General features: G+C 43.7%; 1 pseudogene; it reads left to right on the forward strand.

The window, feature by feature from the left end:
- Positions 1-14,759, forward strand: part of LOC135524546 (serine/threonine-protein kinase STK11-like) — a 53,594-nt pseudogene that overhangs the window by 12,345 nt on the left and 26,490 nt on the right.

Below are 14,759 nucleotides of genomic sequence, written 5' to 3' on the forward strand. Positions count from 1 at the left end.
AAATGCATTTCTAAGGTAAAGATGAGTTTAATTGACACCCTTTTTTCCTTGATGGAAATGGTCATTATGCACAATTGTCTGTTTCATTGTTTTCAAGAAGCCCTGATTTGAACACAGCACAAAAATAAGGAAATAATGAAAGGAATAAATGCATCTCATCAAATGGTTACAAAGCCGTCAATAATTTATTTAGTATTTTTCTTCCAGGAATGCTTGAGTATGACCCTGAGAAGAGGTTCTCAATACAACACATTAGACTACACAAGTAAGTCATCGTACTCCCTTTGTCTTTGAAGCAGAATATGTGCTGAAGAGAGTGCTAGAAGTACAAATTAAAGGAGATGAACTGGGGAAAACAGCAGTCCGGTGATGAGCGGTGTCCAATCTATTTATTTTCAACACACGAGGATGAATGTAATATGCATCTCTTATGTGATAGATTTGTTGTCATTTGCATCTGAGCTCCGCTGAATGCCAATTTGTCTCATTTTGATAATGGTGGGTAACAAGGGACTGGAGGAGAAAAAAGAAAATGCACCTCCTCACTCTATCATTTGCAGCTCTTATGGGAGGCCCATTGTGTTGGAACAGGCTTTTATGATCATTTAGCGCATATCTGTTTGTTTTCTGTCTCTTTTATCTGCATGTGTGTGTGCGCTTGACCAAGCCCTCAGCTCAGTGTGGAGGCGGACTCCTGTCCCGTGGTAAATAGGAGCTACAGAAGGTCAACAACCTTCCCCTCTCTGAATCTCAGTCACGACATGCTGCTGCTTACAAATTCACATATTCATCTCTTTTCATGATGTTGACCTTACTTTTCTTTGGCCTTGCCCAAGGAATGCACTTTCTAGTCTGGAACACCAAGTAGACAATAGTTTGGCAAATTTCATGAGGCTGTACTGTGATGTTGTGGGGACAAATGGGGAATGACGTGGTGTTCATTTACACACCAAAAGGAAATATTCACATTTGCTAGTTAGCACAAACACTGTAGTTTGTTATAGCCAATTCATCTTCCAATCTTTTGTTCGCCTCTATCTAACATCAGAGAACTCATGTGGTAGTATTTGTTGGGATGTGATGGCCTCTGATGAGCTGTAGTTAAAGGCCCAGTGCAGTAAAAACAGGATTACCTGTGTTAAAAAAAACATCTATATCTATATCCACACACACACACACACTTCAAAGTAGCCACCCTTCGCCTTGATGACAGCTTTGCACACTCTTGGCATTCTCTCATCCAGATTCATGAGGTAGTCACCTGGAATGCATTTCAATTAACAGGCGTGCCTTGTTAAGTTAATTTGTGAAATGTATTTTCCTTCGTATTGCGTTTGAGCTAATTAGTTGTGTTGGTAGGGGTGGTATACAGAAGATAGCCCTATTTGGTAAAAGACCAAGTCTATATTATGGCAAGAACAGCTCAAATAAGCAAAGAAAAATGACACTCCATCATTACTTAAAAACATGAAGGTCAATCAATCTGGAAAATTTCAAGTGCAGTCGCAAAAACCATCAAGAGCTATGATGAAACTGGCTCTCATGAGGACTGCCACAGGAAAGGAAGACCAAGAGTTACCTCTGCTGCAGAGGATAAGTTGATTAAAGTTAATTGCAACCAAAATAAATGCTTCACAGAGTTCAAGTAACAGACACATCTCAACATCAACTGTTCAGAGGAAATTGTGTGAATCAGGCCTTCATGGTTGGATTGCTGCAAAGACACCACTACTACTAAAGGACACCACAATAAGAAGAAGAGACTTGCTTGGGCCAAGAAACACGAGCAATAGACATTAGACCGGTGTAAATCTGTCCTTTGGTCTGTTGAGTCTAAATTTGAGATTTTTGGTTGCAACCGCCATGTCTTTGTGAGATGCAGAGTAGGTGAACGGAGCTCCGCATGTGTGGTTCCCACTGTGAAGCATGGAGGAGGAGGTGTAATGGCATGGGGTGCTTTGCACAATCACCCGACCTCAACCCAATTGAGATGGTTTAGGATGAGTTGGACCGCAGAGTGAAGGAAAAGCAGCCAGCAAGTGCTCAGCATATGTGGGAACGCATTCCAGGTGAAGCTGGTTGAGAGAATGCCAAGAGTGTGCAAAAGTGGCTAATTTGAAGAATCTCAAATATAAAATGAATTTTGATTTTTTTTTGGTTACTACATGATTCCATGTGTTATTTCATAGTTTTGATGTCTTCACTATCATTCTACAATGCTGAAAAAGTAAAAATAAAAACCCTTGAATGAGTAGGTGTGTCCAAACTTTTGTGTGTGTGTGTGTGTGTGTGTGTGTGTGTGTGTGTGTGTGTGTGTGTGTGTGTGTGTGTGTGTGTGTGTGTGTGTGTGTAACAGAGGTCGACCGATTAATCGGAATGGACGATAAATTAGGTAATTTTGGACACCGATTTATTTTTTATTTGTATTTTTTTTACAGGCAAGTCAGTTAGGAACATATTCTTACTTTCAATGACGGCCTAGGAACGGTGGGTTAACTGCCTTGTTCAGAGGCAGAACGACAGATTTTTACCTTGTCAGCTCAGGGATTCAATCTTGCAACCTTACGGTTAACTAGTCCAACACTCTAACCACCTGCCTCATTAGGAGCCCGCCTGTTACGCGAATGCAGTAAGAAGCCAAGGTAAGTTGCTAGCTAGCATTAAACTTAATCAATCATAATCACTAGTTATAACTACACATGGTTGATGATATTACTAGTTACTAGCGTGTCCTGCGTTGCATATAATCGATGCAGTGCGCATTCGCAAAAAAGGATTGTCGTTGCTCCAACATGTACCTAACCATAAACATCAATGCCTTTCTTAAAATCAATACACAGAAGTATTTATTTTTAAACGTGCATATTTAGCTAAAAGAAATCCAGGTTAGCAGGCAATATTAACCAGGTGAAATTGTGTCACTTCTCTTGCGTTCATTGCACGCAGAGTCAGGGTAAAGCAACAATTTGGGCCGCCTGGCTCATTGCGAACTAATTTGCCAGAATTTTATGTAATTATGACATAACATTGAAGGTTGTGCAATGTAACAGGAATATTTAGACTGATGGATGCCACCCGTTAGATAAAATACGGAACGGTTCCATATTTCACTGAAAGAATAAATGTTTTGTTTTCGAGATGATAGTTTTCGTATTTGACCATATTACTGACCTAAGGCCCGTATTTCTGTGTGTTATTATATTATATTATAATTAAGTCTATGATTTGATAGAGCAGTCTGACTGAGCGATGGTGGGCACCAGCAGGCTCATAAGGATTCATTCAAACAGCACTTTCGTGCGTTTTGTCAGCAGCTCTGCTGTTTATGAATTCAAGCCTATCAACTCCCGAGATTAGGTTGGTGTAACAATGTGATGTGAAATGGCTAGCTAGTTAGCGGTGTGCACGCTAATAGTGTTTCAAACGTCACTCGCTCTGAGACTTGGAGTAGTTGTTCCCCTTGCTCTGCATGGGTAACTGTCACTACGCCTGGAGTGGTGGGTGCGGAGTCAAACGCAGAGAGCAGAGGATACTGGGGAAGCCAGACTTTATTTCAGTTTCCAGTGCTAACCCCCAAAACAACAGGTGAAATAATCACAAAAATGTCCAACCCAACACAGGGCACAAACGGACAGGAACACTACACGCACAACCTGACTAACAGAAAACAAGCCCGCACAAAAACAGGCGGGCCTAACAGGCTTAAATAGTCCTGAATCAAAAACAAAATAAGAGACAGGTAAGATAAACCAATAAGATAAAACAAACAGAAAAGCAAAAGGGGATCGGTGGCAGCTAGTAGACCGGCAATGCCGAGCGCTGCCCGAACAGGCAGGGGAGCCACCTTTGGTGGGAGTTGTGACAGTAACGCTGCTTCGAGGGTGGCTGTTGTCGATGTGTTCCTGGTTCGAGCCCAGTTAGGAGCGAGGAGAAGGACGGAAACTATACTGTTACACTGGCAATACTAAAGTGCCTATAAGAACATCCAATAGTCAAAGGTATATGAAATACAAATGGTATAGAGAGAAATATAATTTTTGCCTATTTATCACTGCCTCTCTCTCTCCTAACTTTCCAGTCTTTTTTTACAGCCCTTAAAGACTCTTGACTACATGAGCTGTTGCTTTGGCGAATGTCGGCTGCAGTTACCATGGCAACAAATGACTGAAGCATATCTGTGTGCTGGTGTGATGTTAGACCACTGAGAGAGAATAGAGAGGGAGGGGCCGTGGGCGTCTCGAAACTGCTTTAAAATCATATTTCATTTTGGCTCACTGTATTGGGTGCTAAAAGGAATGAGAAAAAAATGATGAAAACCGGCAGATTCTTGTAGAGTGTAGACAAGCACACACACTTGTAATGAATTACACTAGCGTTCAAAAGTTTGGGGTCACTTAGAAATGTCCTTGTTTTTTACAATTTTTTGTCCATTAAAATAACATCAAATTGATCAGAAATCCAGTGTAGACATTAATGTTGTAAATTACTATTGTTTCTGAAAAGAGCATTTTCATTTTCTTTTTAATAGGATATCTATATAGGAGTACAGAGGCGCATTATCAGCAACCATCACTCCTGTGGCACATTGTGTTAGATTATCCAAGTTTATAATTTTAAAAGGCTAATTGATCATTAGAAAACCATTTCGCAATTATGTTAGCACAGCCGAAAACTGTTGTGTGTCACGTTGGCATGAAGGATCGGGAGACAGAAGCAGGAATGTGTAAAAAAAAAAATGTATTAGACCCAAAATGACGGTGTGTCGTGTAAAGGCACGGGGACGAAGACCAAACAAAATGTTCACATTATACAGGGTTGAAACCCAAACAAAAGAGCGATGAGTACCTCGAATAAATAACACATGCACACGATGATTAACGCACGGGATGAGACCTGTAATCATCTGCGCAATCCACAAGGGCACGTAAGCCCAAAACGCACAGGACAGGTACTCACACGCACAAACAGACATTGTAACAATAATTGACAGCACCATGGTGAACAAAGGGCACATACAGTGGGGAGAACAAGTATTTGATACACAGCCGTTTTGCAGGTTTTCCTACTTACAAAGCATGTAGAGGTCTGTAATTTTTATCATGTGTACACTTCAACTGTGAGAGACAGAATCTAAAACAAAAATCCAGAAAATCACATTGTAAGATTTTTACGTAATTCATTTTTATTTTACTGCATGACATAAGTATTTGATCACCTACCAACCAGTAAGAATTCCGGCTCTCACAGAGTTAGTTTAGTTTTTCTTTAAGAATCCCTCCTGTTCTCCACTTATTACCTGTATTAACTGCACCTGTTTGAACTCGTTACCTGTATAAAAGACACCTGTCCACACACTCAATCAATCAGACTCCAACCTCTCCTCAATGGCCAAGACCAAGGAGCCGTGTAAGGACATCAGGGATAAAATTGTAGACCTGCACAAGGCTGGGATGGGCTACAGAACAATAGGCAAGCAGCTTGGTGAGAAGGCAACAACTGTTGGCGCAATTATTAGAAAATGGAAGAAGTTCAAGATGACGGTCAATCACCCTCGGTCCGGGGCTCCATGCAAGATCTCACCTCGTGGGGCATCAATGATCATGAGGAAGGTGAGGGATCAGCCCAGAACTCCACGGCAGGACCTGGTCAATGACCTGAAGAGAGCTGGGACAACAGTCTCAAAGAAACCCATTAGTAACACACTACGCCGTCATGGATTAAAATCCAGCAGCGCACGCAAGGTCCACCTGCTCAAGCCAGCGCATGTCCAGGCCCGTCTAAAGTTTGCCAATGACCATCTGGATGATCCAGAGGAGGAATGGGAGAAGGTCATGTGGTCTGATGAGACAAAAATAGAGCTTTTTGGTCTAAACTCCACTCGCCGTGTTTGGAGGAAGAAGAAGGATGAGTACAACCCCAAGAACACCATCCCAACCGTGAAGCATGGAGGTGGAAACATCATTCTTTGGGGATGCTTTTCTGCAAAGGGGACAGGACGACTGCACCGTATTGAGGGGAGGATGGATGGGGCCATGTATCGCGAGATCTTGGCCAACAACCTCCTTCCCTCAGTAAGAGCATTGAAGATGGGTCGTGGCTGAGTCTTTCAGCATGACAACGTCCGAAACACACAGCCAGGGCAACTAAGGAGTGGCTCCGTAAGCATCTCAAGGTCCTGGAGTGGCCTAGCCAGTCTCCAGACCTGAACCCAATAGAAAATCTTTGGAGGGAGCTGAAAGTCCGTATTGCCCAGCGACAGCCCCGGAACCTGAAGGATCTGGAGAAGGTCTATATGGAGTCGGCCAAAATCCCTGCTGCAGTGTGTGCAAACATAGTCAAGAACTACAGGAAACGTTTCATCTCTGTAATGTAACTAAATGTTAAGTTCTGCTTTTCTGATGTATCAAATACTTATGTCATGCAATAAAATGCAAATGAATTACTTAAAAATCACAAAATGTGATTTTCGGGATTTTTGTTTTAGATTCTGTCTCTCACAGTTGAAGTGTACACATGATAAAAATTACAGACCTCTACATGCTTTGTAAATAGGAAAACCTGCAAAATCGGCAGTGTATCAAATACTTGTTCTCCCCACTGTATATATACAAATCCAATCAGTGGTAATAGGGGCCAGGTGCGTGCAATGAAAGTTCCAGAGGGATCCGTGATATTGTGCTGATTTTAAAGAAGCAATACAACTGGCCTTCTTTAGAATAGTTGAGTATCTGGCGCATCAGCATTTGTGTATTTTATTAAAGGCTCAAAATGGCCAGAAACAAGGAACTTTCTTCTGAAACCTCTGTCTATTCTTGTTCTGAGAAATGAAGGCTATTCCATGTGAGAAATTACCAAGAAAGTGAAGATCTGGTACAGTGCTGCATACTACTCCCTTCACAGAACAGCGCAAACTGGCCCTAACCAGAATAGAAAGAGTGGGAGGCCCCGGTGCACAACTGAGCAAGAGGACAAGTACATTAGAGTGTCTAGTTTGAGAAACAGATGCCTCACAAGTCCTCAGCTTCAATAAATAGTACCTACAAAACACCCGTCTCAATGTCAACAATAAAGAGGCAACTCCGGGATGATGGCCTTCTAGGCAGAGTTCCTCTATCCAGTGTCTGTGTTCTTTTGCCAATCTTAATCTTTTATTTTTATTGGCCAGTCTGAGATATGGCTTTTTCTTTGCAACTCTGCCAAGAAGGCCAGCATCCGGAGTCGCCTCTTCACTGTTTTCTAATTATCAATTAGCCTTTTAAAATGATAAACTTGGATTAGCTAGCACAACATGCCATTGGAACACAGGAGTGATGTTGCTGATAATGGGCCTCTGTACGCCTATTTTTACTTTATTTCACCTTTATGTAACCAGGTAGGACAGTTGAGAACAAGTTCTCATTGACAACTGCGACCAGGCCAAGATAAAGCAAAGCGGTGCGACACAAACAACACAGAGTTACACATGGGATAAACAAACGTACAGTCAGTAACATAATAGAAAAATCGATATACAGTGTGTGCAAATGTAGTAAGATTAGGGAGGTAAGGCAATAAATAGGCCAAAGTGGCACAATATTTACAATTTAGCAATTAAACACTGTAGAGCACTTCCGGCGCCGACAGAGATGGCCGCCTCGCTTCGCGTTCCTAGGAAACTATGCAGTTTTTTGTTTTTTTACGTGTTATTTCTTACATTAGTACCCCAGGTCATCTTAGGTTTCATTACATACAGTCGAGAAGAACTACTGAATATAAGATCAGCGTTAACTCACCATCAGTACGACCAAGAATATGTTTTTCGCGACGCGGATCCTGTGTTCTGCCTTTCAAACAGGACAACGGAATGGATCGCATGCAGCGACCCAAAAAAACGACTCCGAAAAAGAGGGAAACGAGGCGGTCTTCTGGTCAGACTCCGGAGACGGGCACACCGTGCACCACTCCCTAGCATTCTTCTTGCCAATGTCCAGTCTCTTGACAACAAGGTTGATGAAATCCGAGCAAGGGTAGCATTCCAGAGGGACATCAGAGGCTGTAACGTTCTGTGCTTCACGGAAACATGGCTCACTGGAGAGACGCTATCCGAAGCGGTGCAGCCAACGGGTTTCTCCACGCATCGCGCCGACAGAAACAAACACCTTTCTGGTAAGAAGAGGGGCGGGGGCATATGCCTTATGGCTAAGGAGACATGGTGTGATGAAAGAAACATACAGGAACTCAAATCCTTCTGTTCACCTGATTTAGAATTCCTCACAATCAAATGTAGACCGCATTATCTACCAAGAGAATTCTCTTCGATTATAATCACAGCCGTATATATACCCCCCCCCCCTCAAGCAGACACATCGATGGCTCTGAACGAACTTTATTTAACTCTTTGCAAACTGGAAACAATTTATCCGGAGGCTGCATTCATTGTAGCTGGGGATTGTTTTCAGGCTAATCTGAAAACAAGACTCCCTAAATTTTATCAGCATATCGATTGCGCAACCAGGGGTGGAAAAACCTTGGATCATTGTTACTCTAACTTCCGCGACGCATATAAGGACCTGCCCCGCCCCCCTTTCGGAAAAGCTGACCACGACTCCATTTTGCTGATCCCTGCCTACAGACAGAAACTAAAACTAGAGGCTCCCACGCTGAGGTCTGTCCAACGCTGGTCCGACCAAGCTGACTCCACACTCCAAGACTGCTTCCATCACGTGGACTGGGACATGTTTCGTATTGCGTCAGATAACAACATTGACGAATACGCTGATTCGATGTGCGAGTTCATTAGAACGTGCGTTGAACATGTCGTTCCCATAGCAACGATTAAAACATTCCCTAACCAGAAACCGTGGATTGATGGCAGCATTCGCGTGAAACTGAAAGCGCGAACCACTGCTTTTAATCAGGGCAACGTGTCTGGTAGCATGACCGAATACAAACAGTGCAGCTATTCCCTCCGCAAGGCTATCATACAAGCTAAGTGTCAGTACAGAGACAAAGTAGAATCTCAATTCAACGGCTCAGACACAAGAGGCATGTGACAGGGTCTAGTCAATCACGGACTACAGGAAGAAATCCAGCCCAGTCACGGACCAGGATGTCTTGCTCCCAGGCAGACTAAATAACTTTTTTTGCCCGCTTTGAGGACAATACAGTGCCACTGACACGGCCTGCAACGAAAACATGCGGTCTCTCCTTCACTGCAGCCGAGGTGAGTAAGACATTTAAACGTGTTAACCCTCGTAAGGCTGCAGGCCCAGACGGCATCCCCAGCCGCGCCCTCAGAACATGCGCAGACCAGCTGGCCGGTGTGTTTACGGACATATTCAATCAATCCCTATACCAGTCTGCTGTTCCCACATGCTTCAAGAGGGCCACCATTGTTCCTGTTCCCAAGAAAGCTAAGGTAACTGAGCTAAACGACTACCGCCCCGTAGCACTCACTTCCGTCATCATGAAGTGAGACTTTGAGAGACTAGTCAAGGACCATATCACCTCCACCCTACCTGACACCCTAGACCCACTCCAATTTGCTTACTGCCCAAATAGGTCCACAGATGATGCAATCTCAACCACACTGCACACTGCCCTAACCCATCTGGACAAGAGGAATACCTATGTGAGAATGCTGTTCATCGACTACAGCTCGGCATTCAATACCATAGTACCCTCCAAGCTTGTCATCAAGCTCGAGACCCTGGGTCTCGACCCCGCCCTGTGCAACTGGGTACTGGACTTCCTGACGGGCCGCCCCCAGGTGGTGAGGGTAGGTAACAACATCTCCTCCCCGCTGATCCTCAACACTGGGGCCCCACAAGGGTGCGTTCTGAGCCCTCTCCTGTACTCCCTGTTCACCCACGACTGCGTGGTCACCCATGCCTCCAACTCAATCATCAAGTTTGCGGACGACACAACAGTGGTAGGCTTGATTACCAACAACGACGAGACGGCCTACAGGGAGGAGGTGAGGGCCCTCAGAGTGTGGTGTCAGGATAATAACCTCACACTCAACGTCAACAAACTACCTTACACCAGGACAGGAAGGCCTCACACAACCACCCGATGTTTCACAGGAAGGCCAGGTAAAGATGGCATATTGTCAAGCGATGGCATAACCACCTGGCTGATGTGCATCCATGCCTGTTGCACCGGTGGGATTCGAAATGGACAGTGATCTGTTTGTTATTGGCTTTTGAAGAAAGGCAAGGTAGCAGTTTGGGTCACAGGTGCATCAAAGCTGGGACCTAGTAATAAGGGCTGTAGAGATAATGAAGAAAACAGATTGTTCTAGGCTGATTTGTAAGATTTTGCAGCTCTTTCAGAAAATCAGCTATCTGGATTTGGGTGAAGGAGAAATGGGGGGGCTTGGGCAAGTTGCTGTGGGGAGTGCAGAGCTGTTGAATGAGGTATAGCCAGGTGGAAAGCATGGCCAGCTGTAGAAAAATGCTTATTGAAATTCTAGATTATCGTAGAGATTTATCGATGGTGACAGTATTTCCTAGCTTCATTGCATTGTGCAGCTGGGAGGAGATGCTCTTATTCTCCATGGACTTTACAGTGTCCCAGAACTTTTTGGAGTTTGTGCTTCAGGATGCAAGTTTCTGTTTGAAATAGCTGGCCTTTGCTTTCCTATCTGCCTGTGTATATTGTTTCCTAACTTCCCTGAAAAGTTGCATATGGCTAATGCAGTACACCACAGGATGTTTTTGTGCTGGTCGAGGGCAGTCAAGTCTGGAGTTAACCAAGGGCTATATATGTTCTTAGTTCTTTGTTTTTTGAATGGGGCATGCTTACTTATGGTGAGGAAAGCACTTTTAAAGAATAACCAGGCATCCTCTACTGACGGAATGAGAAAGACAGGTCGATTCGAAAGACCTACTCGCTGAAGTGTTTTAGGGAGCGTTTGAATTTGACGGCGGACCCATTACGGACGCAGGCAATGAGGCAGTGATCACTGAGATCCTGGTTGAAGACAGCAGAGGTGTAAATAGAGGGCTATGAAGGAGCCCATGTTTACCCTACATTTTTCATTTCGGTATCCAATTGTTAGTAGCTACTATCTTGTCTCATCGCTACAAATCCTTACGGCTCGGGAGAGACGAAGGTTGAAAGTCATCACTCCGATACATAACCCAACCAAGTCGCACTGTTTAACACAGCGCGCATCCAACCCGGAAGCCATACCAATGTGTTGGACCTGGCAACCTTGGTTAGGTGCACTGCTGCCACTGGTGCGCGATCAAAGATATCCCTTAACCCGGGCCCAATAACCCAACGGACCTCCCGGACGCTGGTTACGACGGAGCCTGGGCGCGAAACCAGAGAATCTCTGGTGGCACAGCTGGCGCTGCATATTGAGATGCCTCAAACAACAGCCTTGGGGAAATGCAGAGCGCCGAATTCAAATAGTACGAGATAAACACAAACTTTCATTAAATCACATGCAGGATACTCAATTAAAGCTACACTCGTAATCAAGCCAACATGTCAGATTTTAAAGATGCTTTATCTGATAGCATGCACATGAACGCGACGTACAAAAAAAACGCTGAAATAAAATATAAAAAATGCATTACCTTTGACGATTCTTTTGTTGGCACTCCTATATGTCCCATAAACATCACAATTGGTTCTTTTTTTCGTTTAAATCCGTCATAAAAATACTGCAAACTACTTTGTAATCCAACCTTAGGTACTTGTAAACGTTAATCGATCAAATTGATCACGGGCGATCTGTATTAAATAGCTCAATAAAACATGGACGATTCGAACTTCCCACAGTGGCACCTCTGACAGCACTTCATTTCACCAAAGATAAACAGCCCAATTCCCAAGACTGGCGAGGTGGAAGCTGTAGGAACAAACAGGAACTGGCAGCTAAAATCTGATTTAGTTAACAGCTAAGGATGCTTTTAGGGAGGAGGCTTCTGATGTTAACATGCAGAAAACTCAGAAGTCAAATATATGAAAGCAAAATGCACTGGGGCTTTAAGAGGAGTGACTAAGACTGAATTACTGCACTGTCAAGGAATCACAGAGGGATAGCTAGTCCGGTATGTGACAAATATTGAAAATTTGATTTTGATTTTTTTTTTTCAAGATTTATAGTTGATAACTTGTGTGAGTGAACCTAATTGCCTACTGAAAACCTCAAAGTCCAATATGAACAGTCAGATGGAAATAAAGCAATATTTTCTTATGGCTCTGTCAGTAATTGGGGATTTAATTTTCAGACAGACACAAAAGACAAATTTCCTTTATATAAAAAGCGCTTGGGGGAATCCCCATAACATGAACATTAAATGAAAGAAACTGTTCGGTGCAGGGGTTTCAAGGACACCATCAGTAGTTCCATATTTTCTATTTTAGCAAAAATATATTCCAATATGTGGGCTAAATTTTAATTTTCAAAGAAAAAAGACAATAATAGCAAAATTTTCTATCATCCACTCTAACTGAAATAATTTTTAAATCCATAATTGGATTGAAATACAATAAAATAAAGTGCAAAAATCTATTAATCAAAAACAACACTTTGTTTAAGGAGAAGTAACATGCAGTGAAAACAAATATTAAACTTTAACTTTTAAACTTGAACTGAGTAAAAACTCTAAATATGTGATTGCACAGTAATGTTCACTTGTTTGAGGTTGAGGGTGATACTTGGTGGTGTCCCATCTTTTCCACAAGTTCATCAATGTTCGGGTAGGCTCTGAGCTGAGGAAATCCTCAGAATTGAGTGGAGGTGTTCAGCAGTAAGTCGACTTCTGTGTGATGTTTTGTTCAGGTTCATCAAAGAAAAAAGTTGTTCACACAGGTATGTGCTGCCAAACATAGACAACGTTTGAGCAGCCTGGATGCGCAGCTGGGGCATTGTGTCGGGAGGAAACGGGCGAACTCCGCAGCACCCACTGCCGCATATTTTGCCCTCAGTGCATCATTGCATTGGAGGTCAATCAACTCCATTTGGAGGTTTGGTGGTGAGCTTTCCACGTCAACAGCAAATGGGTTACCGAGCAGTTCCAACCTGCTTTTTTGTGCTTCAAAGTCAGCAAATCGGCGTCGAAAGTCAGCGGCAAGCATACCTATTTTATCAGCCAACTGTGCGCTCGGAACGCACTGGTAGAGAGCTTCTCTTTCATGGTCTGGCAGCTGGGAAAGTGGCTCAAATTTTCTTTCCGATCTGCGTCTCCCACAGAGTCAGTTTGGTTTTAAATGCCTTCACTGTACTGTACATATCAGAGATGACATGATCCCGACCTGCAGCTGCAAGTTCATTGCATTCAGATGACTCGTAATGTCACACAGAAAAGCCATTTCACACAGAAACATTTCGTCTCGGAGTTGTGTTGTGTCTTTCCCTTGCTGTCCAAGAACAGACAAATCTCCTCACGAAGCTCGAAACATCTTTGAAGCACCTTTCCCTGGCTTAGCCATCGCACCTCTGTGTGATAAGGCAAATCACCATGCTCCGTTTCTAACTCCGTCAGAAATGCCTTGAACTGGCGGTGATTCAAACCTCTGATAAAGTTAACTGTGCGCGTGATGATGCTCATTACATGCTCCATTTTCAAGGCTTTACCGCACAACGCTTCCTGGTGTATGATACAATGATAAGCTGTCAGCTCACCTGTCGCGTTTTCCTCTTGCATCTTTTCCCGTATCTTCGCCACCAGTCCGCTCCTGTGTCCACACATCGCAGGTGCTCCGTCGGTTGTCAAACCCACGAGTTTTTCCCAAGGCAGCTCCATCTCATTTACACATCTTGACACCTCTTCATACAAATCATGCCCCGTAGTTGTGCCATGCATAGGACGTAAAGCCAAAAACTCCTCTGTCACGCTTAGGCTGGAGTCCACTCCGCGGATGAAAATTGACAACTGGGCAATGTCAGAAATGTCGGTGCTCTCATCCACAGCCAAGGAATATGCAATGAAATCTTTTCCCTTTTTCACAAGCTGCTCTTTTAGATTGATGGACAACTGGTCTACTCTCTCGGCAATGGTGTTTCTGCTCAGACTCACATTTAAAAAGAGTTGCCTTTTTTCTGGGCAAACTTCGTCACAAACTTTAATCATGCAGTTTTTGATGAAATCCCCTCCGTAAATGGCCGGGCTGATTTAGCGATCTCTTCTGCCAAAATAAAACTGGCCTTGACAGCAGCCTGGCCTTGTGATTTGGCTTTTTGAACAGAGCCTGTCGAGATTTGAGGCCTCGTTTTAATTCCTCTGCCTTTTGTAGCCTTTGTTCCATGTCCATATTCTTGTTTTTGTCCGCGTGTTTCAATAATGTCGTCTCAGATTATACTCTTTCAGTACCGCCACACTTTCTCCACACAGAAGACACACAGGTTTTCCAGCTACCTCCGTGAACATATACTCCGACTCCACCTTGTTTGAAACCCCCGGTTCTCAGTGTCCACCTTCCGTTTTGCCATTTTTGATGGGTATCTGAAAGTTAATTTTACTGTGATGCTGACGACTGCTGTGCCAATAAATATTGAAATGAAGCAGCCTACTGCTCGGTGCGTCACCGTTGCATTGTGGGAAATGTAGTATTGGTGCGTGTAAAAGATCTGCGGGCTGCCGGCTTGCTGCGGTCTGCGGGCCGGTTCTAATAATAAATCAAGATCATCCCAGGGGCCGTAAAAACCTTCTCGCGGGCCGGATGTGGCCCGCGGGCCTTGACTCTGACATATGTGGTCTAGTGCGTTGGGGACAGAGAATAAAAGGAGCAGTTTTCTGGCTGCGATGATCCGGTGTAATGAT

Source organism: Oncorhynchus masou, chromosome 31 (genome assembly GCF_036934945.1).
Source record: "Oncorhynchus masou masou isolate Uvic2021 chromosome 31, UVic_Omas_1.1, whole genome shotgun sequence".
NCBI lineage: Eukaryota > Metazoa > Chordata > Actinopteri > Salmoniformes > Salmonidae > Oncorhynchus > Oncorhynchus masou.